This window comes from Myotis myotis, unplaced genomic scaffold (assembly GCF_014108235.1).
Source record: "Myotis myotis isolate mMyoMyo1 unplaced genomic scaffold, mMyoMyo1.p scaffold_m19_p_8, whole genome shotgun sequence".
In the NCBI taxonomy this organism is placed as follows: Eukaryota; Metazoa; Chordata; class Mammalia; order Chiroptera; family Vespertilionidae; genus Myotis; species Myotis myotis.
In genome coordinates this window covers 79,142,488-79,158,685 of record NW_023416390.1, presented here as the reverse complement: position 1 = coordinate 79,158,685, position 16,198 = coordinate 79,142,488, and the positions used below count along the sequence as shown (strand labels likewise).

The 16,198-nt window shown below is 42.2% G+C and overlaps 1 protein-coding gene across 6 annotated transcripts in view; it reads right to left on the bottom strand.

Moving 5' to 3' along the window:
* NCKAP5 (NCK associated protein 5) overlaps positions 1–16,198 on the bottom strand; it is a 955,167-nt gene that overhangs the window by 302,781 nt on the left and 636,188 nt on the right. The window lies entirely within an intron of this gene.

The window sequence follows — 16,198 nt, the reverse complement described above, 5'->3', positions numbered from 1 at the left end:
AAACTTCATTACACTGATTTTCACCACAATGCTGCAGAAATCCTTGTCTAAATACAGCTGGCTGACAACCATGGGCTAAAGGAATTATGAATGATCGGCAACTCCTTTATATTCAGCACTAAACTAGATCATTTGCAAATACAGAAGCAAAAGAGATATGTTCCTTAACCTCTAGGCACTTATACGATCTACTTAGAAAAGAATACTAGCCTAAGAGGAAAACAAGAACAGGTTTTCAAACTGCTCATGAAGGTGCTTTGGAGGTTTCAAAAATATTTAACTTATTTTTTAAAAGATAAATGATGAGGTATATAAAAATTTCATCAGGCAAATGTTGATTTTGGGGAGTGAAAATAAATTTAGGGGTAGATGAATTCACAAATACAGAATCTACAAATAATGAGAATCTACTGAATGCAAACACACACACACACACACACACACACACACACACACACATCTAAGGTGTCTAGACACAACTGGAAATAATTCAAGATAAAATAGATTAAGTATGAGTACTGAGATTACAGAAAACACAAGAGCCATTTTACATCGTTTGAAGGAGGGGTGATCAATGAGGGCTGTGAGCTGAGATTCCATGGACCTGGAGCATGACTCAGGCTTTGGCAGAGTGATGTAGCTTGACTAGCTAGCCAGGCAAAGGGTGGGACTTTTGGTCAAAGAGAAAACTGAGACTTGGGAACATGGTGGCCAAAAGAATGGCAGGGAGGGAGAGAGTATGACAGAGTAAAGAAGTGAGAGAGGCGTGTGTGAACATGTGTGGTGTGTGTGTGGCAAGTGAGGGAGAGTTAGATATCACAGGATTCCTGGTGACTGGCAAATTGGGCTCTCCTAGATAGGGAGCCCCTGCTACCGCAGCAGGCACTCGCAGGCCAGGGTGGCTTTAGTGCAGAGCCCATGCAATCATGTATAGGGGAGCAAAGGAGGCCAGGAACACAGACACACCAATCTCCAGACTGACCTCGGACACCACGCCCAGACTGGTGCAGGGCGCTGCTTGCCAGCCATAACTCACATGAATCTGGTACCATGCCCCAGCAGTGAACAGTGCGGCACCACCCCGTGGTTCCCAGATATCTACAGTGAGTGCATACCAGAGGGCCCTCCTGAGCTATGCCTTCTCTCCAGACTCCAGAACCGGTGTCCTAGGATCCTGCACTTCAAGTCCCCATGCTGTGAGTATAAGCCAGGGGTACCCCTGCCCAGTACAGAGCCACAGTCCAGGTATATCCTCCACACCTACCTAGATAGAGGCATCAGCTGGTACACGCTCCACCCTGGCCCAGGACAGATCTTCCAGTGCAACCCAGTGGACCCAGCTACAGGTCACAGGACCATGCTGCAAGTGTGGCCACATAATGAATTGCATGCCAGAGGGTTTTCGGCCCTCACAGTGAGTTGCACCAGAGGAACTGTGTATGTGCCCTGGCCGATCCCGAGTATCTGAAGCAGACAACTGAGGGACCAGAGCTATGGGAGAAGGAGATAAAACTCAGAGCACAGGCAACAAAGGTGTGAAACTCAAGGCAGACCCAGCCTCTGGGCTGGCGAATCCAGGACCATTGGACTGCTAGGGGCTTCAACTTCTCAGACCCCAAGCAGGGTGCCCAAGGCCAGAAAGAGACAGCAAAAATGAGGAAACAAAGAAACAATCCCCAAAGGAAAGGAGGAATTGCCAAAAAAAAAAAAAAAGGAACTAATGAAATGGAGGGAAGCAATATGTCAGAGAAAGAATTTAGAGTAATGGTCATAAAGATGTTAAACCATCTAGATCAGAAATTCACCAACATATGTAAGAATCAAGAGTGATATAGCAGCAATAGAAAACACAATGGAAGGTTTCAACAGTAGACTAGAAAAAGCAGAGGATCAAATCAACAAGTTAGAAGACAGGATAGAAAAAAAACACTAAATCAGAATAGCAATTGGAGAAGAAAAAAATTAGAAAGCAGGAGGACAGTTTAAAGGAGCTTTGGAATGACACGAAACAAAGCAACATCTGTATAATAGGGGTGTCAGAAGGACAAGAAGAGATCAATAATTAGAAACTCAATTTTTAGAAATAATGACAGAAAACTTCCCTCACTTGAGGAACAAAAAAGTTACACAAACAAGATGAATCCAAAAAGACCTACACCAAGACACATCATAATTACAATGGCAAATGTTAATGACAATGAGAGAATCTTAAGGGCTGCAAGAGAGAGACAGAAAGTTACCTACAAGGGATTTCCCAGACTATCAAATGTTTTTTCAACAGAAACACATCAGGCCAGAAGAGAATGGAATGAAGTATACAAAGTGATGCAAAGCAAGGGACTGAATCCAATAATACCCTATCAGCAAGCTTATCATTCAAAATTGAAGGGGAAATCAGGAGCTTCATAGACAAAAAAAGGCTAAGGGTGTTTATTACCACCAAGTCAGCAATGCAAGAAATGCTAAAGGTACTACTATAAAAAGAAGAAATAGAAAGGGAAGAAGTAACACAGGCATAAAGAATAAATATGGCTACAAACAAGTACTTATTAATAATAACTTTAAATGTAAATGGATTAAATGATCCAATCAAAAGACATAGGGTGGCTGAATGGATAAGAAAACATGGCCCATATATATGCTGTCTACAAGAGACTCACCTCAGAACAAGGGACTCACACAGACTGAAAGTGAAGGGATGAAAAAAAATTCTTTTCAGACAAACAGAAATGAATAAAAAAGCTAGGGTATCAATATTTATGTCTGACAAAATAGACCTCAAAGTGAAGGCCTTAACAAGAGATAAGGAGGGCCACTTCATAATACAAAAGGGAGAAATTCAACAAGAGGATATAACTCTGGTAATCATATATACCCCCAATAAAGGAGCACCAAAATACATAAACTTCTGGAAGATATCAAGGTTGAGATCAACAGCAATGCAATCATAGAGAGGATTTTAATACCCCATTGACATCACGGGATAAATCATCTAGACAAAGAATCAACAAAGAAACCGCAATCCTAAATGACTCACTACATCATATGGAATTAGTTGACATCTTCAGAACATTTCACCCGAAAGCAATGGAATGTACATTCTTCTCCAGTGCACAGGAACATTTTTAAAGGTAAACCACATATTGGGACACAGGCAAAGTCTCTTCAAGTTCAAGAAGATAGAAAACACATTAACCATCTTCTCAGTTCACAATGGCCTAAAATTAGAAATCAATTACAATAAAAAAAATTTAAAAAAAATCAAGCACTTGGAGGCTAAATAGCATGTCATTAAATAATGACTGGGTTACCAAAGAGATCAAAGAAGAAATAAAAAACATACTGGAAACAAATGACAATGAAAACACAATATTCCAGAATCTATGGGACACAGTGAAAGCAGTACTGAGAGAGAAGTTCATAGCTCTACAGGGCTACCTCAAAAAAACAAGAAAAATGGTAATAAATTATCTAACCCTACAACTTAAAGAATGAGAAAGAGAGAAACAAGAAAAGCCCAGAGTAAGTAGAAGGAAGGAAATAATAAAGATCAGCGCAGAAATAAGTGACATAGAGACCAAAAAACAAAACAAAACAAAACAAAAAACAATAAGCAAAAAAAGAAAAACAATATAAAAGATCAATGAAACCAAGAGCTGGTTCTTTGAAAGGATAAACAAGATTGACAAACCTCTAGCCAGGCTCACCAAGAAACAAAGAAAGAGGACCCAAATAAACAAAATCAGAAGTGAAAGTGGTTAAGTAACATCCAACCCCACAGAAATATAAAGAATTATAAGAAAAAATACTATGAAGAACACTACTACAACAGACTGAACAACCTAGACAAAATGGACATATTTCTAGAAAAATACAATCTTCCAAAATTCAATCAGGAAGAATAAAAAATATGAATAGGCCAATAACTATGAAGGAAATTGAAGTAGTAATCAAAATACTTCCAGCAAAGAAAAGCCCTGGTCTGGACAGTTTCACGGGGGAGTTTTACCAAACTTTCAAAGAAGAACTAAAACAAACCCTTCTCAGACTATTCCAAAAAATTCAAGAGGAAGGAACACTTCCAAGCTCTTTCTAAGAATCCAGCATTATCCTAATTCTAAACCCACATAAAGACACTTCAAAAAAAGAGAATTACAGGCCAATATCTCTGATGAATATAGATGCTAAAATCCTCAAAAAAATTCTAGCAAATCAAATCCAGCATTACATTAGAAAGATCATAAGTGGAATTTATTCTGGGGATGCAAGGCTGGTACAATATCCACAAATCAATAAACATTATACATCACATAAAAAATTGAGAGACAAAAATCATATAATCATATCAATTGATGCAGAAAAAGCATTTGACAAATTCAACACACTTTCTTTATAAAAACTCAGCCAAGTGGGAATAGAGTGATCATACCTCAACATAATAAAAGCCTTATATGATAAACCTACAACCAATATCATACTCAATGGGCAAAAAATAAAATCATTTCCCCTAAGAACAGGAACAAGACAGGGATGGCCACTTTCACAACTCCTGTTCGACATAGTACTGGAAGTACTAGCCATAGTGATCAGACAAGAAGGAGAAATAAAAGGCATCAAAATTGGAAAATAAGAAATAAAACTGCCATTATTTGCTTATGACATGATATTGTACACAGAAAACCCTAAAGACTCCATCAAACAAACTATTTAATTTAATAAATGAATTTGAAAATGTAACAGGATACAAAATTAACACACAGAAATTGATGGGTTTTATATTCCAATAATGAACTCACAGAATTAGGGACTAAAAACACAATCCCATTTACCATTGCAACAAAAAAATTAAGATATAATTTTTAGGAATAAACTTAACAAAGAAGGTAAAATATCTAGACTCAGAAATCTATAGGATGTTGAAAAAGGAGATAGAGGAAAATATAAAGAAGTGGAAGAACATACCCAGTTCATGGGTTGGTAGAATCAACATCATTAAAATATCCATACTACCCAAAGCAATCTATAGATTCAATACAATCCCCATTAAAATACCAATGGAATATTTTACAGACATAGAACAAACTCTCCAAAAACTCATATGGAATAAAAAAAAAAATATCCCGAATATCTGCAGCAATCCTGAGAAAAAAAGAACACAGTTGGAGGGATCACAATACTAGATATCAAGCTATATTACAAAGCCATGGTTCTCTAAACAGCATGGTACTGGTGCAAGAACAGACATATAGTCCAATGGAACAGAACAGAAAACCCAGAAATCAACCCAACCACTATGCTCCATTAATATTTGACAAAGGAAGCAAGAGCATACAACGGAGTCAAGATAGTCTCTTCAGTAAATGTTGTTGGGAAATTGGACAGATACTTGTAAAAAAATGAAACTTGACCACCAACTTACACCATACACAAAAATAAATGCAAAATGGATAAAAGACTTGACATAAGATGGGAAACCATAAAAATCTTAGAAGAATCCATAGGCAGCAAATATTAGATATGGCTCATAGCAATATTTTTACTGACACATCTCCTAGGACCGTGGTCGGCAAATCGTGGCTCATGAGCCACATGCGGCTCTTTGGCCCCTTGAGTGTGGCTCTTCCACAAAATACCACGTGCGGGTGCGCACATACAGTGAGATTGAAACTTCATGGCCCATGCGCAGAAGTCGGTATTTTGTGGAAGAGCCACACTCAAGGGGCCAAAGAGCCAGATGTGGCTCGCGAGCCATGGTTTGCCGAGCTGCAGTTTGCCGACCACTATCCTAGGACAATGGAAATGAAGGAGAAAATAAACAAATGGGACTACATCAAAATAAAAAGCTTCTGCATAGCTAAAGAAACCATCAACAAAACAACAAGAAAGCCCACTGCATGGGAGAACATATTGGCCAATGTGACATCTGACAAGAGTTTAATCTCCACAATTTATAGGGAACTCATACAACTTAACAAAAGGAAGATAAACAATCCAATCAAAAAATGGGAAAAGGACCTAAATAGACACTTTTCAGAAGAGGACATACAGAAGGCCAAGAGACATACGAAAACATGTTCAAAGTCACTAATCATCTAAGAGATGCAAATCAAAATGATAATGAAGTACCATCTCACACCTGTCAGAATGGCTATCATCAACAAATCAACAAATGACAAGTGCTGGCAAGGATGTGGAGAAAAGGGAACCCTTGTGCACTGCTGGTGGGAATGCAGACTGGTGCAGCCTCTGTGGGAAACAGTATGGAGTTTCCTCAAATAATTAAAAATGGAACTCCCATTTGACCCCGTGATCCCACTTCTAGGAATATATCCCAAAGAGTCATAAACACCAATCAGAGGAACATATGCACCCCTGTGTTCATAGCAGCACAAGTCACCATTGTTAATTTTTGGGAACAGCCTGAGTGCCCATCAGCAGATGAGTGGATTAAAAAACTGTGGTACAGCTACACAATGGAATACTACCCTGCTGTAAAAAAGAAGGAATTCTTACCATTTGCAACAGCATGGATGGAACTGGGGAACACTATGCTAGGTGAAGTAATCCAGTCAGAGAAAAATAAATATCACATGATCTCACTCATTTATGGAATATAATGAACAACATAAACTGATGAATAAAAGCAGATCCATAGAGAGAGAAGCATCGATCAGACTGTCAAATCTCAGAGGGAAGGTAGGGGAGGGTGGAGATAAGGGGGAGAGATCAACCAAAGGACTTGTATGCATGCATATAAGCAAAAACAATGGACACAGACAACAGGGTGTGAGGCAATGAGGGTATAAGGACACATATGCAATACCTTGATCAATAAAGAAAAAAAAGAAAAAAATTTAAAAAATGCCCTTCCCCAAAAGGGTCTTGTTCATCGTCTGGCTACTTTCCCAGCCCAGCACATACAGGGATTCATGGAAGGTTTCATGAAGCCACCTTAATTTATAATTAATCAATTAATCCATCCAACAAATATTTACTGAGCAGCTCCAGATGGAAGATGCTGAGCGTACAGATGTGAATAAAAACACAGGTGGACCCTGTTCTCACAAAGCCCAAGGTCTTACAGAAGGAGACAGAAAATAGACAAATATAAATAGTCAAATATAAAAAGGAGTTTGCAGGGGCTGCAAGGATCAATACTAGAGGGAAACAGAAGAGAGGTCAGGAAGCAAATGTCCACAGTTAACACCATGAAAGTTAACTAGGAAATGCCTGTGATGTGGAAGGAAGGGAGGGCAATTTAAAACATCTGAGCTCTGTGTAGCTGGGGAGGGAAATGAGGCTGGGGTGGGCTGATGGGGCTAGCCCACAGGTCGAGAAATTTTGCCTTGGCCCTATGGGAGATGGGAAGCCATTGACAGTTTTCAAGTGTGTGTGTATGTGTGTGTGGTGACTGTAGGATTTGGGGTCTGAAATAGCACTCTGGTAGAGTCTGGAGGACATGTTGAAGGGAGGTTAACAGAGATGTGTGAAAAATAAGATGCTACTGCAATAAACTAAGCAGGAGTTGACTGAACGATGACAAATTAACAGAATGAGACTTCACAGTTTGCAAATCATCTTGTAATTTTGAGCCTTTATTATGCAGTTCCTCCAGAATGACAAATAAACTAATGTTTCCTTAGGTCACTGCTTTTCAGGGAGTAGGTCCACAGTCCCTGGCATCAAAGTCCACGGGGTGAGGAGAAGGGAGCTGTGTTGCTTGCTTACAACTGGAATACCTTGGCCAACTGTGGCCCTAGCAAATCACAGTATCTAAGTGTGGAGCCTGGACTCTGTAGTTTCAGAGAATTTAGGGTAATTCTAAGCCACGTGGGAGTTTAAGAGCCTCTGGACAAAGGCACTCCAGCACAGAACATGAATCACTTTCACTTTAGGCAAGTTTTTAGGTTACACTTTGATCTAATTTTTATACTAAATAAGTAAATGAACAGGTAATTAATAATCATTCAAATCACTGGAGAGTGAAGGGGGCGGCTATCCTTAGTTCACTGGGACTCGACAAGCAAGCTGGGGCATACCATCCAGAGCTTGCTAAGCACTACTTCAGTAACAGACGCTGGCTGTTGATATGCACAACAGAAACTCGTCTATGTTGGTGTGATGAGAGACCCCTGGGCAACCTGAGTTCTGAGGGTCCAATGCCCACCATGTATGGCTGTGCCTTCCAGGGAAGCTGATGGAACCCACAGTTAGTAGCTACTTTGAATGGTTTCTCCTGCAAAAGTCGCTGAGGTTCCAAGAGACAGGTTCTGTGTGTGTGAAGTGGGAGGAAACCAGTTTTCCTGCTTGGAAAGCCTTCCTAATTTAAAAACAATGCTTGCTTCTCCTTTATGTTTTTATAAAAAATAGGAGAAATCAGCCCAGCAGTGTCCTAAATGAAGTAGAATGTGGCAATTGGCTGTCACGATGGACTCACAGTTTCAGTAAGAAAGGTAATAAAGAAGTTTAAACATTCTTGCCCCTCTCCCTTTTCCCCTGCCCCATGTTCAGCGCCCCTGGGTATGTGTGGTTGCCTGGACGTTAACATGGTGGCCTGCGGGATGGCATCAGGTCTGAGCGCAGTAGTGTAAGAATAACTGAAGAGTCCCAAATCAGCGCAGAAGGGAAAGACGGCGCGTCACCTTGGGACAGACCTTGGCATTTCATTCGATAGGATAATGGGAGAGTCATGTCATCTGTTTGTTGAGGTCCCTGAAGTTCCATCTCACTGTGAACTATTCTTGTCCAGGTGGGAACACAAACCCATTTGCATCAGTTGTTAGAATAAGTAGAAATAAGAAATCTACATTCCAGTTCTAGCTCTGCCACTAACCAGCTGTGTGATTTTAGTCAAGCCACCTGAACTCCACCTTCTTCGATTTCTTCATTCATGAAGAAAACCCACAGAAAGAGACTAACTCAAATTTATACAATTTTTATCATCTGTAAAAAAGTATTTAAAACATTGCTGAAGTTCCAGGATTTAATGCAGAGTGGCAGGAAAGTTAGACCTGCCTAGAAGGCATGCCTAATAAAGTCTCTCTCTCTCTCTCTCTCTCTCTCTCTCTCTCTCTCTCTCTCTCTCTCTCTCTCTCTCTCTTTCCCTTATTAAAAAAATGCCTCCCCCCCTTTTGCTGTACTTTGCTTGGGCCCTATGATAGAAGTCACCTGAAAAGGCCTGATGAGCCATACTGATCAAGCAAGAATTTAGTAAAACATACTCCCAACACTCACAGGAAATGGTACCAATATGAATCCCTCTGAAGGCATTTGCTTATGGGAGGAATAACTCCCAGTATCTCCTGGTTGCAAGGTTTTATAAAAGTAAAAAGAATTCACTGGTCTCTCTATTTCATCATTGTAACCGATGCAAACATAACACCTACATGTAGAAGCACTGCGTATAAGCTGCTGCTGACAGCTATACTCCGGTCAAGCTCATTCATTCATTTCTAATGGGACTGCCCTTTTCTCTTACCACTGTTCAGTAAAAGACAAAAAATAAACAAAAAAAATCAGGAACATGTAGATGTCTGACTCAAACACAGCAAAATGAAATCATAGCAATACGAAGAGACAACCACCTTTGAAAAGCTAGTCAGTCACAGAAGTTAGTACATAAGTTTCATTTTGACTATTTACTCATTTGTTAAATCCACCTAGTAATTTATAGTAAAAATATACAAAGCTATGATTTAGGGATGATCACATAAGGCAGAGGGCTGGTGGCAGCAGGAAATGTTAAATTCTTCTCAGAACACAAAAAATAAGAAATACCGTTTAATATTTGTATAATACCACAGAGTTAAACCAAACCACCTCATACAGATCATTTATACACTCACAGCCACAGCAAAGAGGACACATATTCTAGACTCCCTTTAGAGACAAGACAATGGCTTTGTTCAGTTATAGAACACACGAATCACGGGATATAATGCACAGCACAGGGAATATAGTCGATAATATCATAATAACTTTGCACAGTGACACATGGCTACTAGACTTCCATGGTGACCACATCATAAAGTATATAAATGCCAACTCACTACGTTGTGCACCTGAAACTAATACGATATTGCACATCTACTATACTTTAATAAAAAGAGAAAACAGGCTCTGATGGGTTAAGTGACCTGTCAACGGGAAGTGGCAGAGCCAAAATTGGAATTAGTTCTGATTTCCAATGTCACACTCTTTCCACAAGCTCAGTCACTTCTTTCAACTTTCCCAAACACCTACCGAGCTACTGAGCTGCCCTTAGTGTGGGGTTCTATCAAGGATCTGTGATCTTCATTCAGCCGCGAACAGTGCTGCTGACAGCATCGCTCCCAGGGCTCCTAGGCCACCTCCAGGGGGTGGGTGATCTTCTCAGAGATGTCACGTCTGGCCTCAGATGACTATCAGCAGAATAGGTTTTCCCAGCACTACCACCTCATAGTTAATGATGATTCAATTAGTTAAACACACACACACACACACACCATATTACAAGCTGAATGGAAATGCAGAGGCCGGCGTCTGGCTGACAGTGAGCCCCGGTGGCGTCAGCTTCTGTGATTTATTTACTCATTTGTTTTCTGGTGCCGGGGAGGGTACACAGAATATATTGTCACTTTAGATAGCACTTCGAAAAATGCCATAAAAACATTCCGAGGGATCACTAGCAGCTTTTGTTCAGCACTAGCATACTAAATTTTAAAGGGGGAAAATAGCGTCAGATAAATCACAGGATTTTAAAAGAACATCCCAATTTGTTCACAGTTTAAGATTACTACTGTCAGGCAAACATATAAAACTCTTCTTTTTCATCCCTGGATTTGACTTACAAAGTGAACTGAGCACACAGTAAAATCCCCAAGATTAAATGTGTATGATGGATAAGACAACAAAGTGTTTTCTTTATGTCTCTAATATGAAGTCACGACCATTCGCATATCAATTCACATCTACACCCTATTATTCTTCACTCAAAACACTCCTCGGCATTGCAGCCTATCGTCCATATTGAACATCTCTGTAAAGTTACATTAATAAATTTTCAGATGATGCTTTTATTGCCTGTTCCATCTATCAGCAACATTTATTTCCTTACCAAAAGTTCAATTCTAAAGGCACTTTATACAAAGGGAAATTCCACTGAGGAATAGAATGGTGTGGAAAAGTGAGCTGTAATTTTCCACCAAGGCATGCTCTAGGTGCCTGGACATTTAAGATTAGCAATAGAAATGATGTCCTTGTAGTCCATGGATGTCTGTCTACATGTAACATGAGAGAAATAAAAACAGTAAGAAAGTCCTGTAGATGAAAATTTCAGTGGTTAGTGGTCACACTTAAACACATAAAGTCATCTATAATAATAAAAGGGTAATATGCTAATTAGACCAGATGTCATTCCAGACGTCATTCCGGATGAAGCTGGGGCTTAAGCGAAGCTGCCTGGGTCCCGGGTGCCTGCCAGTGGCCAGAGGGAAGCCCAGGTCCTGGGTGCCAGAGGGAAGCCAGTGCCAGCAGCCAGGAAAAGGAAGGCCTACTCTTTCCTGCATCAGGCCTCTAGTTAAAAATAACTCATAAATTAATGTCAAAATTTGCTTTCAAATTCTCTCTCTCTTTCTCTTTCCTTCTCCCTTCTCCCCTGTCCCATTTTCTGAAAGAATTCATTGGTCAGGGAAGCCATAGAGCCTCCAGAGGGAAGGCTCATAGACAGAGGTTGGCCATCCCAAATGAACCAATAATTCAGTCATTGACTAGTTAGTGGTAGGTGGGTGGGTATATTTACTGTTACCTTTTTTTTTTTTTAAATATATTTTATTGATTTTCTACAGAGAGGAAGGGAGAGAGATAGAGAGTCAGAAACATCGATGAGAGAGAAACATCGACCAGCCGCCTCCTGCACATCCCCCACCGGGGATGTGCCCGCAACCCAGGCACATGCCCTCGACCGGAATCGAACCCGGGACCCTTCAGTCCGCAGGCCGACGCTCCATCCACTGAGCCAAACCGGCTTCGGCTACTGTTACCTTTTAAAAAATATCGTATTGGTTGATTTGAGAGAGAGAGGAAGGGAGGGAGGGAGGGAGGGAGAGAGGGAGAAGGGAGGGAGGGAGGGAGGGAGAGGGAGAGAGAGAGAGAGAGAGAGAGAGAGAGAGAGAGAGAGAGAGACATAATTTTGTTGCTTCACTTATTCATGCATTCATTGGTTGATTCTTAATTGTGCCTGACCAGGGATCGAACCTGCAATTTTGGCCTATTGGAACAACACTTCAACAAACTGAGCTACTTGGACTCATGTCTTTTTATACACCCACAATAGGCCTATGTCTGAGATTCCTGGACAAATTTTAATTTAAAGTAAATTGAAGCTATTAAAATTTTCTATTTCCCCATCTTCATAAGTATACATTGTCAGATGACCAATGTTTACAATTTTTTTTTCAGAAAATATGGTCAGTACTATTATACAGTCAGATGTCAGATACTATACTATAGACTACTATCAATAGTGTGTGTATGTGTGTGTGTGTGTGTGTGAATACACACAATTGTTGGCAACAAAATATTTATATTTATGTATATTCTGAGTTTGTTAAACTGAATTGAATTGGCAGAAAATTGCCTCTGCTAAGAAATAGTTATTTAAAGGTCACAATACAAATGCAATAATAATAATAATAATAATAATAATAATTAGTTCATATGAAGAAGCCTTCTAGTCACGCTGATTCAGTAAACAGACATTGTATGCAGTTCCTTAGGTCTCAGTTCCAACATAAGACCCTCAAGGGCAAGAGTCATGCTTCTATGTCATACCTTCTTCACCACACCCTGAACAAGCAGAAGGTGCTCAGAAAATGTCCAGTGTTGTGGAATATGGTGATGCTGACTGAGAGATGATATTATCTTCCTTTCCCTCCAATGACACAGTAAGTAAGCTTAATGCTGAACTATGTATTCTTAAGCCCTTTCAACAGAAAACCACTTTTAAGCAAGTATTTCAGTATCAGAAACATAATGCTATATGGACTATGAGGATGTTTGCATGAAAGATAAATGCATCATTAAACTGACTTCCACTCCTAGAACATGAGATTTTGCATGCTTCTCCTTTAACCGCCATCAGACCACATGCATCTCTCACAGGGACGCATGACCTTTGAAGCCATAAAGTTTCTCTCCTAAAATGCCCTGGAGAATTCTGGAAACTGGCAGACCCACTCCTAATCAAAGTGTTCCATTCCTCCCACCGCCCACCTCTGGGGTTACCTAAAAGCAGAGCTCTAATGAGGTACATTCCTTATACTTTGGAAAGTCAGAGATGGATTATCTCGTTAATTCTCTTGGGGCACCTGTCAGAACAGAGGAAAGCTTCACCTATGTGCAACTAAACGGAACTTGGAGATAAGGCAAGGATGTGACCTTTTTCCTAGTACAATTTACATAATACCTGCTCTCTCTAGTCAGACAAAATTCAGTGCACAGAGCAGGGCTCAACTGTTTGAGAATTTTACTGAAGACATTTCACCAGCAATACTGTCCTGGTGTGCTTTTTGACATTAAAACTATTATTTTTATCCTTATCCTCTGAAAGCAGCGGGAAGCTATCATTTGAGGTGATTCTTTGTCACCGAGTGGGGTGTACATTATGACAAGCCACTCATAGCCACAGTGAGAGCAGAGAAGCAAGGAGCGCTTGGCAGACACCTGCAACCCTACCAGTGGTTCATCGGGCAAGAGAGGGAAGGCAATTCAGATAAATCAGAAATAAGCATGGTTCTAATGATAATCAGAGAGGTCAGGATATACTAATATATTAGACTAGAGGCCCGTTGCATGAAGAAATTCGTGCAATAGGCCTTCCCTTCCCCTGGATGACGGCACCGGTTTTCCTCCGGCACCCAGGACCCAGGCCTTCGCTCCAGCCCAGAGCCTTTCATCTTCATGTCTCCGGCCTGGAGCCTTCCGTCTTCGCTGGGCTCTGCCGCTTCGTGCCTACATATGCAAATTAACCGCCATCTTTGTTGGGTTAATTTACATACTCTCCTGATTGGCTGGTGAGCGTAGCAGAGGGATGGTCAATTTACATGTTTGTCTATTATTAGGTAAGATATACTATATATACAGGATATACTATATATATTAGAGGCCCAGTGCACAAAATTCATGCACTCAGGGAGGGGAGGGGGTCCCTCAACCCAGCCTGCACCCTCTTACAGTCCAGGAACCCTCAGGGGGAGTCGGCCTAAGCTGGCAGTCAGACATCCTTAGCACTGTCTTGGAGGCCGGAGAGGCTCCCACAACTGCTGCTGCGCTAGCCAGCCATGAACCCAGCTCAGGGCTTCTGGCTGAGCAGCGCTCCCTGTGTGGGGAGCCCACTGGCCACCAGGGGGCAGCTCCTGCATTGAGTGTCTTCCCCCTGGTGGTCAGTGCATGTCATAGCGACCAGTCGTTCTGCTGTTTGGTCGATTTGCATATTAGCCTTTTATTATATAGGGGGGAGATCATATATATACTAGAGGCCTGCTGCACGAAAAGATTCGTGCAATAGGCCTTCCCTTCCCCTGGCTGCCGGCACCGGTTTTCCTCCAGCACCTGGGACCCAGGCGTTCGCTCTGGCCGGAGCCACGTTCAGTCTTTGTTGCTCTGGCCGGAGCCGCCTTCAAGCCTTCGCTGCTCCAGCCAGAGCTGCCTTCAAGCCTTCGCTGCTCCGGCCAGAGCCGCCTTCAGTCATCACTCCGCAGCTTCGCACCTACATGTGCAAATTAACCGCCATCTTTCTTGGTGGTTAATTTGCATATCTCGCTGATTATCCAATGGGAGGCATAGCGAAGGTACAGTCAATTACCATGTTTGTCTATTATTAGAAAGGATATATATACATACTGAGTGGCCAGATTATTATGACCACCTGATGTTTGTAGGAAAATTAGCTATAATTTCCTGCTGAAGTTGCTAGAGGGTCAGACCATTTTAAATAGGGAAGGAGGATGTTTACCATGACAGTAAAAGTGATTTTTTTCTGAAGATATGGGTAAACAATGCGATTTAACAGCCTTTGAATGTGGCATATATCCTATCTAATAAAAGAGAAACATGGTAATTGGCATACGACCGCTACCCTTCCCATTGGCTAATCAGCAAGATATGCAAATTAACTGCCAGCCAAGATGGCGGCCGGCAGCCAGGCAGCTTGAAACTAACATGAGGCTTGCTTGCTTCAGTGACGGAGGAAACCAACGTTCCCCGCCTGCTTTGCCGGCCTCTGAGCCTGCAGTTTAAGAAACATTGTAACAAATATAGAAGCTAAACAAAACCCCAGAAACCTGCTTTCAGCGAGGCCGGGATCTCAGAGCTGGAGTTATATAGTGTTTCAATTATAGAACCGCAACAAACTAGATACCTTCGTTCAGCAGCAGAAGCCTCAGAGCTGGAGCCAGGCTAAAGCTGGCCCAGAATAAAAAAAAGAAAAAGAAAAAAAGGAGCAGTTGGGAGCTTCAGTTGACCTGAAAACAGCCCTCAGCCCTTCACCAACTGGCCAGGCACCCCAGTGGGGACCCCCGCCCTGAAGGGTGTGTGACCAGCTGCAAACAGCCATCATCCCCTCACCCAGGCTGGCCAGGCACCCCAGTGGGGACCCCCACCCTGATCCAGGACACCCTTCAGGGCAAACCAGCCAGCCCCACCCATGCACCAGGCCTCTATCATATATAGTAAAAGGGTAATATGCCTCCCAGCACCAGGATCAGCGGAGCCGAGAGGCCTCCCGGCACCAGGATCAGCATGACAGGGGGCAGTGCCCCAACCCCCTGATCGCCCTGCGGCTCTGTGTGTGACAGGGTGAGGCGCCCCAACCCCCCCCCCCCACACACACACACACAGGCCCTGCTCTGTGTGTGATGGGGTAGAGCCATAACCTCCCCATCGGCCGTGCCCTGAGTGTGACAGTGGTGGCGCCCCAACCCCCTGATCGGGCCTGCTCTGTGGGTGATAGAGGGCGGCGCCCCAACCCCCTGATCCGCCCTGCCCTGAGTGTGACAGGGGGCGGTGCCCCAACTCCCCTATCGGCCCTACTCTGTGCGTGACAGGGGTCAGCACCCCAACCCCCTTGATGGGCCCTGCTCTGTTCGTGACGGGGTGGTGCCGCAACCTCCCCATCGACCCTGCCTTGAGTGTGACAGGGGGCGGTGCCCCAACCCCTCAA